This window comes from Lygodium microphyllum, chromosome 12 (assembly GCF_053477565.2).
Source record: "Lygodium microphyllum isolate KBCC chromosome 12, Lygodium_microphyllum_v1.1.10, whole genome shotgun sequence".
Classification (NCBI taxonomy): domain Eukaryota; kingdom Viridiplantae; phylum Streptophyta; class Polypodiopsida; order Schizaeales; family Lygodiaceae; genus Lygodium; species Lygodium microphyllum.
In genome coordinates, this window is record NC_141146.1 from 315,145 (window position 1) to 327,976 (window position 12,832).

The following is a 12,832-nucleotide window of genomic DNA, read 5'->3' on the forward strand; positions in this document are numbered from 1 at the left end:
CGCCACGAGAGGCCGTAAATCCCTTGCCCTTGGGTCCTGCACAAGAAGCCGACGTGACTCGAGATTGGATCTCAAGAGCCACATACTAGTCTACGGGTGGAAACTTGGAATAGTGATCCCTGAGGATTCCTAAATTGCCTTTGGGCGGATTATGGAATTGCCTTCGTGCGGATTATGGAATAGCCTTCGGGTTGGATTATATGATGTATTCCAAAGACTGATAAATAAGATCAATTGTTGAAAATGAACTTTCTTGAAATTGTTTTTCTATGTCAGTGCTTAAGTTACATGAAAGAACGGGTGATTAATTGACTAATTAAGGAAGCTGTTTTTGCTTGACAAACTAAATGTGGTAGGTAATTAGATAACTAAAGCAACTTGAGAAAAGTGCGGTGGATGTGGACATGGGTCCATCCTATGGAAGGGTGGTCCCGGTTGGCCGGGAACTTTTCTCAAAGAAGTTGACAGCAAGGTAAACGATGACCTAGAATCTAGGAAGTTAGAGTCCCGATTTATATTGTTTTAGGGGAACAGAATGGGACTATGTCTTATGGGCAGAGAGGTCGAGCTTCGCATCCCTCTCGTTTCCCATTCTCCTTGAACCAAGTGCAGTATAAATCCGCTTCGACCCTGTTGTTTCTGCGTAAAATAGTTCGTTTGGGATTCGACGCTAGTTACCTCTGAGGAGGTTGACCATTAGGGAAACCTTGATTTAGGTCGATCCTAAGTGGGAACAGCCATAATGCTTCTACTACGTGGCAGACTCGGGAAGACCTAGATTGCAAACCTCATTACATTCCATGGGAGTGCCGGGTGGCACCTTCTGGACTCTCTTCCTGATGGGCTGCTAAGAGTGTCCTACAAGTAGATAGGTGGACACGTTACACAAGTTGTACGTTGCATTTTGATGTATCCACAACCTCCAAAGCTTGAAGAAGAAACTAACCTTAGCTGCCATCACCACACGATCCTTCAAGTTTAGATTCGATGATAGGAAAACATCAATGTAATCAGCCACAATATGCAAATATGCCACAGTTCCTTGCATACTTCTCTCTTTCTTTAGTAATTGTCTCATACAACATTGCACTTTTTTGCTTGCAATCCTTTGGGCAGTTGCCCAATTTTGACGATCATTTCTTTGTATATCTCCATCCTACAGCTTGTGTTTATCAATGGAAAATGAGTTATAGACCATTGCAACATGATTGAGTGTAATCCAAACTTTACCAATCGCAAGTTGTTGAGTAGGGCTATCAAGTGGACTAACAAGCTTTTTTCCACAATGTAAAATGTCTGGATCATGTAAACCATACACATCCCCTTCCACTGTTCTCCCTCTTAATTTCCATCCACACCAATTAATAAAGATTTGGTGGCTATGCTCTCCAAGGTAATCTCCAAGCATGAGCTTGCACCGTCTACTATCTCCATCTGAAGCATGCCCAATTATTAGACCTATTGTATCCTTTATCTTTGCCCTCCATAAATGCTCCACAAGATTCCATTGATTTCTAATAGAAACACTATCAAAGAGATTACATGTGACTTGCACTACCAAAGCTAGTCGTGGAAGACTCTCATGAAAAGGGTTTACTATCAAAAGTCTTGCATAATTTCCCACCACATGATTTTGAAAGGCATCCACTATCGTATTATAACCATGTGACCCCTCTCCCACAATAATTGTGTCATTTGTAAGGCATTGGTGACATTCTCCTTTACTTCCACAGAATCCAATAAGAGTGTCATCCTTTGCATTCCACCTGCAATAAAAAAAGTTTACTTTAACTTTCAATATCTTACAAACTTCCTTTACATGATTGAAAGTAAAAAAACATTGCAAACTACAAGACACTAGATCTATTAAGCTCACCTTATTCGACGTTTGATGGTAGTCTCATCTTCAACAATGATAATCGGCACCATTGACATTACTCCATGTTTACTTTTTGCATCCATGTATATCTTACCCATTGCCTCAAATATATACTCGTGCTCTCCAGGCATGAAGTGAATTGCTTTCTTCCCTTGCCTTCTTGTAGTGCACATGGACGGCCCTCCAAGGTTAGTACTCATAAATTCATGCAAGCGTGGCCCGCCCCAAAGCTTAACGAGCTCAAATATGGTCTTTGTGGACTCATTGAATCGTTGTGCTTGTTTTGTTCGTACTATATTCTTTGCTACATCTTGAAAAAAGTCCCACAAAGCTTGTTTACCTCCAAATTTACCTTGTCGATGGGCCTCAACTATATTATTACAAAAGCGCCACACATCCTTCCTGTTAAAGCATTCAAAGTTTGCTTCTTTCAAGGACCTAATCCTCACAAAAAGCACAACAATTCTTGCTTCTAACCACCATAGCTTTCTCTTGGATTCTTTCAAGTCTTTCTTGGACTTAACTGTTACATTTTTCAACTCTTCACTGCCAAGATATTCTAATCGCCTTTCTCCTCCTGTATTCCTAACCCCTCTCTTCTCAATAGTAGTACTCTCTCTGTATACTCTCATGCAAAAATCATCATAAGTGGGAATTTTTTTACAATACTCACAAGTAAAACCTTCAAAGGGATTTCCACCACATGAAATATGAAGGCAATTTATATGCCTGTAGCATCCATCTACCTTAATTTCAAGAGATCCATCATATAAGATAGTTTTTGTATTGGCTCTAGATACCATTCCTTTCCTATTTTAAGGTCGTGTAGAATAGATTTTATGTTGATGTCACATGCTTTGTAAGGCATGGTCCTTTTCCATAATCCCCAACGAAGCAAATTTAAATCACAAGAAGAAGGCATATATGGGTCACCCGTACAAGTAGAAGGTCCTTCTGAATTTGTTAATATGGTACTTTCTTTGGTTGGGTAACGAAAAGAGCTCAGTGACTTTTGTTGTGGATCTGCATGAAAGAGCTTCTTTGGTCGCCCTCTAGCATTTTTCAAAACTACATGGTTGGTAGATGTTTTTTTGGATATAGCCATGATGTTAGACTTTGACTTGATATGCTCTGTGAGAATCGTATGCAAGTCCGATCTTGAAGGGCACAAATGCAACCATTTCTTATCATACTTGCATACAACTCTTACTCTCCCTTTATCTTTGTAGTCATTCAATGTTGCCTCAATAAGCTCAAAATCAGATCCTGTGTGATTTCAAGTCAAGACTCACAAATTAATCGCCAAAATGATTAGAAACTAGCCCTAAGATACATATACAAAAGTGATTTTAAAACAAACCCAAACCTTACTAAAGCTCAACTCTTTCATAAAGCAATAATTGTCGTATATGAAAATAATATTTTATTGGAGGTTTCAATGGTTAAAAAGATGTCACTTGCCTTCATGAGTGCTATTAAAAATATCCATTTCCTCTACTGCAGTTAAAACCACAACCATATTATCTTCATTGCTTTCTTCTACGTCTGTTGAGCTAGATGTCTCTCCCACCTTCAACCCTTGATTTCTCAAATATCTTATTTGATGTGCTTGGCCTTCTAATATATGGGTTCTCATGAAATTAGAAAGACATGAGTAAGCAGATTGCTTGCCAATGACTCCCGATCCATAAGGAGCTTCACATTCATGGCACCATACTCGAGCCAAGGGTGCACCATTAAGATCTTCTGTGGCAAGCTCAAACCTATCATCTCTTGGTGGGTTTTACTCCCTCAACTTCTTGCGAGTTTTCTCACATTGGTTTAGCCAACTTTCAAGAGTAGACTTTGAAATCAATGTGCTCTTGAGCATGCTTTTAACATGCTTTAGGTTATCACCTGACTTGTGCAAACTATGATCACCTTCATCGCTTGCATTGAAGTTAGTGTCCTCAAGAGTATCCTTCAAGCCTTCACATATGTGTTTCCTTGGCCTGCCCTCATCCCCAACCTTATCTACCATGCTTGAATCTCTCTTTATACCAATAAATTTGACATTCTCTACATGCCAACGTTCTTCTTGTACTGGGTTTAGGGTGCAACCACTGTCATCATCTTCATCTTCAATTATAAATTTAAAGGGACCAGATATAAGCTCATCTTGTGTAATCTCTTGTTGTATTGCACTATATGTGGATTCGAACATAACCCAAAAGTTTCTTCTCGCTAGACCCATAATCAAAGACCTTCATGTGAGTTATTGAAGCCATGAATGATCAACCTTATAACCAAATAAAAAATAAATAAAAATTTAGTAACTTCTTATATATAAAAAATACACTAATATTTAAAACATAAATTAGAACTGTTTCCATCACATAATACAAGCATCAATTTCTACTCAGTGGAAAATGCACCCCACGTTTTTAGCTTGTAACTACTAAAGCAATGCATCTAGTAAAGACTTAAGTATTTATCTAATAAAGCCTATCCATAGAAAATAAAGTACATAGCATTAGAAATGATAACAATATATAAAATTCACCAATACATTCTAAGCACTTGATCACGTTGATGACTAAGCTTACAAAACTAGGGTATTTCTCACAGGAGAATGTTTACTTGCACTAGTGGAGGTGACAAGTTATTGCATCACTTCAAAAGCAATAGCTTGTCGAGGAAAGTTTAAGAGGTTTGATATCATCTATAATTGCTGGGTACACTTGGTCATTAGTTTTTTAATCATTCATTTATAATGTATTATTGTTTTCTAATCATTAATAATTTAAAATGCAATATGGATACGATGTGAAAATCATAGCTTTTTAAACCATTGAAGTAGTTCTCTTTCTTGCACGCTTGTGTGTTTACAACAACAATATATCTCTTTGGAAACTTAAAAAAATCACATGTATAAAACACTCCACTTGCACAATCATATTTAGCAAAGAAAATAAGAGAGATTGAAACTTTGTGTATACATTAAATGGTTCATTAATGTTTCACGTATGCTGTCTAGAGACTATTTATAGATATAAAATCTACACCATGATACTAAATATGAAACAATGTGGTTATTAAATTTCAAAACTTGAGAAAGTCAACCGTGCAAATTGCTGACAAGACACATAAAGACACAAAATCTTGAAATAATTGCTCTTGAAGACGTACATCCACATAACTAACTTAATCTTAAAGCACAAATTATAAGTTGTATTCTATAGAGCATAGAGCTTTGCAAAAAATATACAACTATCCTTGGTTTCATGAGTCATAGAGACTCCAAAAATTGATAGTTTGTTTTACAAAATACAAGGAGAGATTACAAGAGGTGGGTTGTTCAAAAAGGGTGAGCTAGAATAGGGCCAAGCTCTACAAGTGATCTTTGTGCGTTTGCAGGATCAATATTGCAGTGTGCTCTCAAAAAGTCATCAAGATCTGCAAAGGACATTCGCATGGCCTTATCATCTAACAACATGCGATCCCTTGCCTTGAACTCTATTAAGTGCATGATGATCAATTCATCTAGGGTATCTCTTGGCTCCCTACGCAACCATAGATGTTGGTCTAAGCGCTAAAACTCAACGAGACAGACGTTGAGCCAACCAATTGCGTATATATCTGACTCCTTGTTATAAGCAAACTCGCACAATGGATCATAGATCTTAGGAGCAATCCATGGTCTTCTTTTCCTTTCCAACACTCCTTTCCGTCGACACTCATCTACGATGTGCATGGGCTCATTTGGTCCCCTAGATGGGCAGTTGAGAGCTCGTCTTTTCACACCAAAAATAAGCATGAGACCCCAATCTATGATGCCCACCTTGGGGGTGTTATCTTTGTTGAAATCCAACACCATGTTCTTGGCATGTAAGTCCTAATGGATGATACTAGCACTATGCACGGCCTTCATCCCATCCACCAATGCATGAATAATGTTTGGCATATTATTGATGACGCCCACAATCCTAGCCCTCTCCTCTGCAGAAGGCACCCTGTCAGGATCAGGTCTGGACCCCATTGATGGCTTGTGGAGGTGCTCGATGGTTCTCCTATATTTACATTTTTGAAAAGGGCCCCACATCAATATATCATCTATTGTACCACCATTGAAAAAGGGAAAGACCGTAACCCAAGGAGGCTCATAAGTAAAGGCAATGCATCGTATAATGGATGCATTGACCTTTTGCATCCCACACTCCACTTGGAATTGCTGCAGCTTAACATTGTTGAAGCCCTTCTACATTTTGGTGCAATATGTTAAATCTAAAGGAAAATAAGTAATATTATGTATAGTAACTTGGACACACTGTCCAAAGAAACCTTCACCAATGACTCTACTTAGCTTGATGGCATCAAAGGGAATGCCAATTGTTGGTGCGCATTGGTGATTCCTCAATGTGCGCAACATAGTTCTTGCCCCTGATGGATTCTCTCTCTGCCTTGCAGGACTAAAATTGGGACTTGCATTTATAGTGGTCTTTAGACACTTTGGTAGAGAGGTTGTCCCGGACAAGTCCTTTGCTCTCATTAAGTGTGCCACCTCTTCTCTCCACTTCATGTTCCAAAAGACTAACCTCTCCTTCAATGCAGACACTGGTGCTAACTCCTTAAGATCTTCAACCATCTTGGGTGCATTCCCAAGCAGTGTACGGCAAAGATGCAAGTTCTTCTCGGGATCCCAAAGTGCATTAGTGACTAGGTGTGAAAGCCTTTGCTACTGCAACATGGTTTGCATGGATGTACATGCTGAATTGCAGAAAGTGACAAAGACAATTTCATTACTATTGACGAGTGATATCTGCTCTTCTATGCTAGATGATATAGCCTCTATCAAGCAAATGCGTAGTGCTTTGGCAACGTTCAAGGCCATCTTCACAAATTGTAAACTCTCTACAATAAAGAAAAGAAGTGTATAAGCATAATGGCCAAGGCTTAAGCTACCAGTTGTAAGTTAAGCTACATAACTTTAATATAAATGTATGACATATAATCTTTGATTAAGAATACAATTGCACGATATCAATCTTAATTTATATTGGTGTTGCATATGCACTTCAATTGCATAATACCATCTAAACATTGAAAAGGTAACACAAATTACATCAATTCATAACTTATTAAAAACATACAAATGCAAGAACATGATAGATTTAAAAAAAAACTACACATAGATCAAGACATTTTTTGGCCGAATAGACGACCTAAATGCCCATCCCATCGAACAATAGCAAACAATTAGTGTATCAGGACATTAAGAAACCAAATACACGATCAAATGCCCATCACTTATTTTATGTGTAGCTTGTCAAGACACTATTTAGCCGAATTCACAACCAAGTGCCCATCTACGCCCAGGGGGGAAGGGAGGGTATCACAACCAAAGTGACACCTCTATGCCAAGTTCACGACACAATGCCAAGTCAATTGTGACATACTTATTAAAAGAGACTCACTTGCTGAGTTCATGACTAAGTGCCTATTTTACAAGCACCTTTTGGCCCTACGAACTCATCACAAGACAAACATATCATGATGCACTCATCCCCCAAGACGCACTCATCCCCTGAGACCCTTGTACATAGTAATGATTCTAATCATGTGTGTGTACCTATGTTATGCATTCAAGGAGGCAAGGGAGCATTAAGTGTTAATCATAGAAGAACATATACATAAATACATAAATCTATTAAGATAGAAGTACATATACATAAATACATACATATATCTATTAAGATATTGGTACATAAGAAAATCTTTTAAATTATACACATTACTTTGCACATTTGTCATAAAAATCTTTTTCACAATCCTCTTCTTATCCCCCTTTTCTCTTAATCAAAGGGATTCTCATTACAATTTTGAAGCTTTGAAATCATTTTGTAGGTCCTAGGGAGGGTCTAAGCAATAATGTCTTATCCTATTTTCAATATTGCAGAAGTAAATCTCCATTCATGCTAATTCAAACAAAATAGGAGAGGTGCACGCTAAATAGAAAGATCAAAACACTAGTACGAGAAAACCATCTATGTTGGAAAGCATTTCTTTATGACATATAATGGACCAAGCATCTCAAAGTAGATGTCTTAGTTATTCTTGAAATAAAAACACAAAGTTGGATTGTTGAAACTGTGTATACCTCAAAGAAGATGAGGATGACGAATATAAATTGTTGGTTCTGAGCACACCCGCATGAGAGAAAGAAAGAGAGAGCGTGCACTTGATCAACTAGAACTACTCACCCTTGTGCAGGCGTGAGAGCCTTCTCCTTGTTCCATGTCAGCAAGGTGTACCTACAAATTATACAAAGTAAGATAAAGATGATGGCTATGGCACAAGGCTACGTGAGGACATCATGCTACCTTGGACTCTTTGATGCTTTGCAATTTATTTTATGAGACGTTGAAGCATGACATTGATGCACATGAATATTTGAGGGTAGACATGAAGGCCGTCAAGGAGAGGGATCCATCTTGTGTCTCATATTTGCATTGTTTGTTGAATTTTGAAGGGTTTCAAGCATGCCAAGCCCACAGGTTGTGGATAGAAGGGCGTGTTCTACTAGCATTGACATTACAAAGCAGGGTTGCAGACGTTTTTGCTGCCAACATACATCCAGCTGCCCGCATAGGAAAATGCATTTCGTTAGATCATGCCATAGGGGTTGTTATTGGAGAGATAGTATTTGTGGGTGACAATGTGGCTATTCTGCATCATGCAATCTTAGGTGGGATAGGTGAAGTTGGTGGGGACACACATCCTAAGATAGGAAATGGGGTTCTAATAGGTGCCATTGCAACCATTCTGGGCTACATGAGGGCAACATCAAGGTGGGGGATGGGGCCAAAATTGGAGCTGGTGTAGTGATACTCATGGAAGTGCCACCAAGGACTATTGTAGTCAGTTGCCTAGCAAGGCTGGTAGGCCTAAAGCACCAGTCTACTCTCCTCAAGGAGATGCCTAGTTATACCATGGATCAGACATGGTTTGATTATGTGATTTAAGCTGCTCAAAAATGCATTTTTAACTAAATAAATATTTATCTTACAAGCTAATCATGGTGTACCTGCAAGATGTTGATTATGTCAATTTATTCTGCACAGAGAGACAATAGTAATGGGTGATAATGTGGCTACGATGGATGGCATCAACAGAGCATGCAGCATCAAACAATGTTGACAGAATCATTGACAACAGGTAGGTGGCAGCATCAATGGATAGCATCGACAGGTGGTAGCATCGAATGTGAGAGGAGGCATCGAACAACGTGGGAGGAGGCATCGAACAACGTGGAAGGAAGCAGCATTGATGGACAGCATCGACAGGAGGCAACATCAATAGGAGGCATCATCGACAGTATGTGGGAGGAGTCATCGATGGACATCATTGATAGGAGGCAGCATCCATAGGAGGCATCATCGACAACACATGGGAGGAGACATCGATGGACATCATCGACAGGAGGCATCATCGAACAACGTTAGCAACATCATTAATCGGTTGTGTAACAAGCCCCCCTTTCCACTTGTAGGACACGTCTTAGCAATCCATCGAGAAGAGAGTCTAGAAAGTGCAACCCGACACTCCGATGGAATGTCATAGGGTTTGCGATCTAGGTCTTCCCGAGTTTGCCATGAAGAGGAAGCATTCCGACCATTCCCACTTAGGACCGACCTGAATCAAGGTTTTCCTAGTGGTCAGGTTCCTAGAAAGTAACTAGTGTCGAGTCCTAGATGAACTACTTGTGCAAAAATATCAGGGTTGAAGCTGATTTATACTGCACTTGGTTCAAGGAGAATGGGAAATGAGAGGGATGCGAAGCTCAACCTCTCTACCCGTAAGGCATAGTCCCATTTCGTTCCCCTAAAATAGCATAAATCGAGACTCTAGCTTTTATTGATTCTAAGTCATTGTTGCCCAGCTGTCAAATCTTTTGACAAAAGTTCCTGGCCAACCAAGACCACCCTTCCATAGGATGGACCCAAGGTCACATCCACTGCACTTTCCTTGGATTGCTTTAGTTATCTAATTACCTACCACATTTAGTTTGACAAGCAAAAACAACCTCCTTAATTAACCAATTAATCACTGGTTCCTTCACGTAACTTAGGCACTGACATAGAAAAACAATGCCAAGCAAGTTCCTTTTCAATATTTGATCTTTATTTATCAGTCTTTGGAATACATCATATAATCCGCCCGAAGGCTATTCCATAATCCGCCCGAAGGCAATTCCAACGATCCTCAGGGATCGCTATGCCAAGTTTTTTCCCGTTGACTAGTAGGCAGGCCTCGAGATCCCATCTCGAGTCACGTCAGCCTCTTGTGCAGGATCCGGAGGCAAGGGATTTATGGCCAGAGCCCCCTCTGGCACCCAGGTGTCCTCGTGCTCCAAGTAGCACCCATGAAGAGACTCTCGCGGCGGGTTCGGTCCACATACCCGGCACGGCTAACAACCCCTTTGGATAGGATGAGGCACATAGTCATGGGTAACTGATGCTGCCTCTTCCTCCACGCTTTCAACCTAAAGCATTAGTTATTTTCCAGCATTAGTTCCTTGAGCAAAGAAGAACAAACAGTGCTCCTAAGTTTACAAACACAAGCACTCTAGTGGTTGTTTATATGGCCAACTGCTAAGGTGTGAATCCTTCTCTTTGAATACATCCAACATGTGATCCGGGATCAATCGCCACTTGGCAAGATCCCAAGGGTTTCATAAGCTGAGTTGCTTGTTTACCCTCTTTCCTTGGGTTAGGGTTTATACCTTGTTAACCCAAATTGTCAATACTTTAGGCTTCCATATATTATGGTCAATAAATCCTGGACAACCCCGTTGTCCTCACTTGATTGGTAAATTGCTTGCTAGGCAATTCATAATTTCCCTAACTTGGCAAATCAGCCCCAAGGAAGGGTGATGTAGCAAGATGACTACTTATCCTCCAGAAAACTAGACTTGTACTTAGAACTCCGCCAACCTTGTTCTAAGGAGTAGCAATTACTGTTTTGTGATTTAAACACATAACCATGCGATGTTGCAACTTGTTGCACGATATAAGTGTCGGACCTAACTTGTGGGATTATTTCTCCCATCACACGGTATTCCTTGGTCAAGAATACCTTTGGTTAAGATGTAGGGTTTGTGAGTCCTCTTGACCCAATCCAACCCTAACTCTACTTAGGCCGATAACACTTTGGCCCTAGAGTTTCTAAATTCATATGGAAGTCTAGTATTTGGTCAATTTATCCTTAGGGTGAGAGCCCTAGATCATTCTTGCATGGGGCGTTTAGATAACCCTAACATTTTCAAGAATGTGGGTAGGATCTTTGGGATCAAAAGTCTTAAATCGGCATCCCAAGTGCAATACTAGGTAGAATTTTAACGTATCTTAACCCTTCCTAGCACTTTGAGGTGATCGTCATATGCAATCTAATCATACCTTTATAATTTTCATGTGAGCAACTCAACTATATGCGAATTACTGTAATATATTAAAGATATAAATGAAGAATTTTTTTTTTGCCCCACGACGGCGTTTCGAGCTGGCGTGTGTGAGGGGGATGGAGGAGCCAGCAAGCTCCTCGCTGGAGCTTGCTTGGCTCCCTCGCCATGCATGATGACAGGTAAGGGGGGAAGGATTCCCTCCCCTCCCCTATATAAGGAGGAAGGGCCGTAGTTGCAAGGGATGAGGAGAGGAGGGACGAAACTAATACTGCTGCCGTCGATGTGCTGTGAAAAGAGAGGGAGGTCCGCCATATCGCCACCGCCACTGGTGATCAGACTGCCGCTAGTACGAAGAGCCGCCACTTGCTTGCTGGGTCACGGCCGTCTAGCCACGTTCGACTTTGTCATTCCATCTCCCCTCCCTGCCAGACTGCAACCTGAAGCTTTAGAAGCTTCTAGAACTTCTAAAGGCCTCCTCCCAAGCCCTCTTTCACCCCCCTTATATCCCTTTTAACCTTTTCACCCCCCTCCCCCCCCATCATAACTCTTTTTTACACAACCCCCTAAGCTTTTTTTTAAAATCCCCCGTGTCCCCATTACTTCTTTCTTTCCCCCCCCCCCCGGACTTCAAATCCAAACCATCATCATGGGCCTCGGATGTTGTCCCGTGAGAAGTAGAGAGGAATAAGGTGGGAGAAGATAAAGAAGAGAAAGAGAGGAGTGAAGGAGGAAGAGTAGAGTGAAATAGGGTGGGAGAAGATAAAGAAGAGAAAGAGAGGAGTGAAGGAGAAAGAGTAGGGTGAAGGAAGGAATAGGGTGGGAAAAGATAAAGAAGAGTAAGAGAGGAGTAAAAGAGGAAGAGTAGAGAAGGAATAGAGGGAGGTAGAAGAGAAAAAAAGAGAGGGAAAAAGAGGAGTGAAGGAGGAAGAGTAGGGAAGGAGAAGGAAAAAGGTAGAGGAAGTGCAAGAAAAGAGAATAATTTCCTTCTATACCTTTTACCCCAAGCTCTAAGTTCTCCAAAGGTTCATGTGGTTACAAAATCACACTCACCCATAAAATTTTTGCCAAGTATATACCCTATAGGGCCTTCTTAGGCTTTATAAATCTTTTCCTCTCCGAAGAAGCTAAGAACCTAAAGGTCCTATTATTCCTTCTCATGATCAACCATTTAAAGGGCACCTTGCCTCAAAAGAGAGATGGTGGAAATCCGGAAGAAAGAGTAAAAGCTACCTTCATGTTCGAACTGCGATGCCGCCTAAGAAAGTCCAAGGAGTAGCTGCGGGAGGGTCATCTCCCGGTATCCATGTGGATATCTCACCCCAAAACCAGGTTTTTCCTTCTTGGCTTTAAATCGGTTTTAAGTCAATCATGTAGAGAGAAATTGTTAAGGATAGGATATATTTTTTCGAGTTATTTACAATGAAGGAGTTTAGTCTAATTGAACAAATGATAATGTATAGAACATAGTTTCCTTCGAATAGCATCATGCATTATAATAAATTACAAGCAAGATT

General features: G+C 40.3%; 1 pseudogene; it reads left to right on the top strand.

The window, feature by feature from the left end:
• The first annotated feature begins 8,320 nt into the window (after positions 1-8,320).
• LOC148027392 (serine acetyltransferase 1, chloroplastic-like) lies at positions 8,321-8,880 on the top strand (annotated as a pseudogene).
• The last annotated feature ends 3,952 nt before the right edge of the window (positions 8,881-12,832 follow it).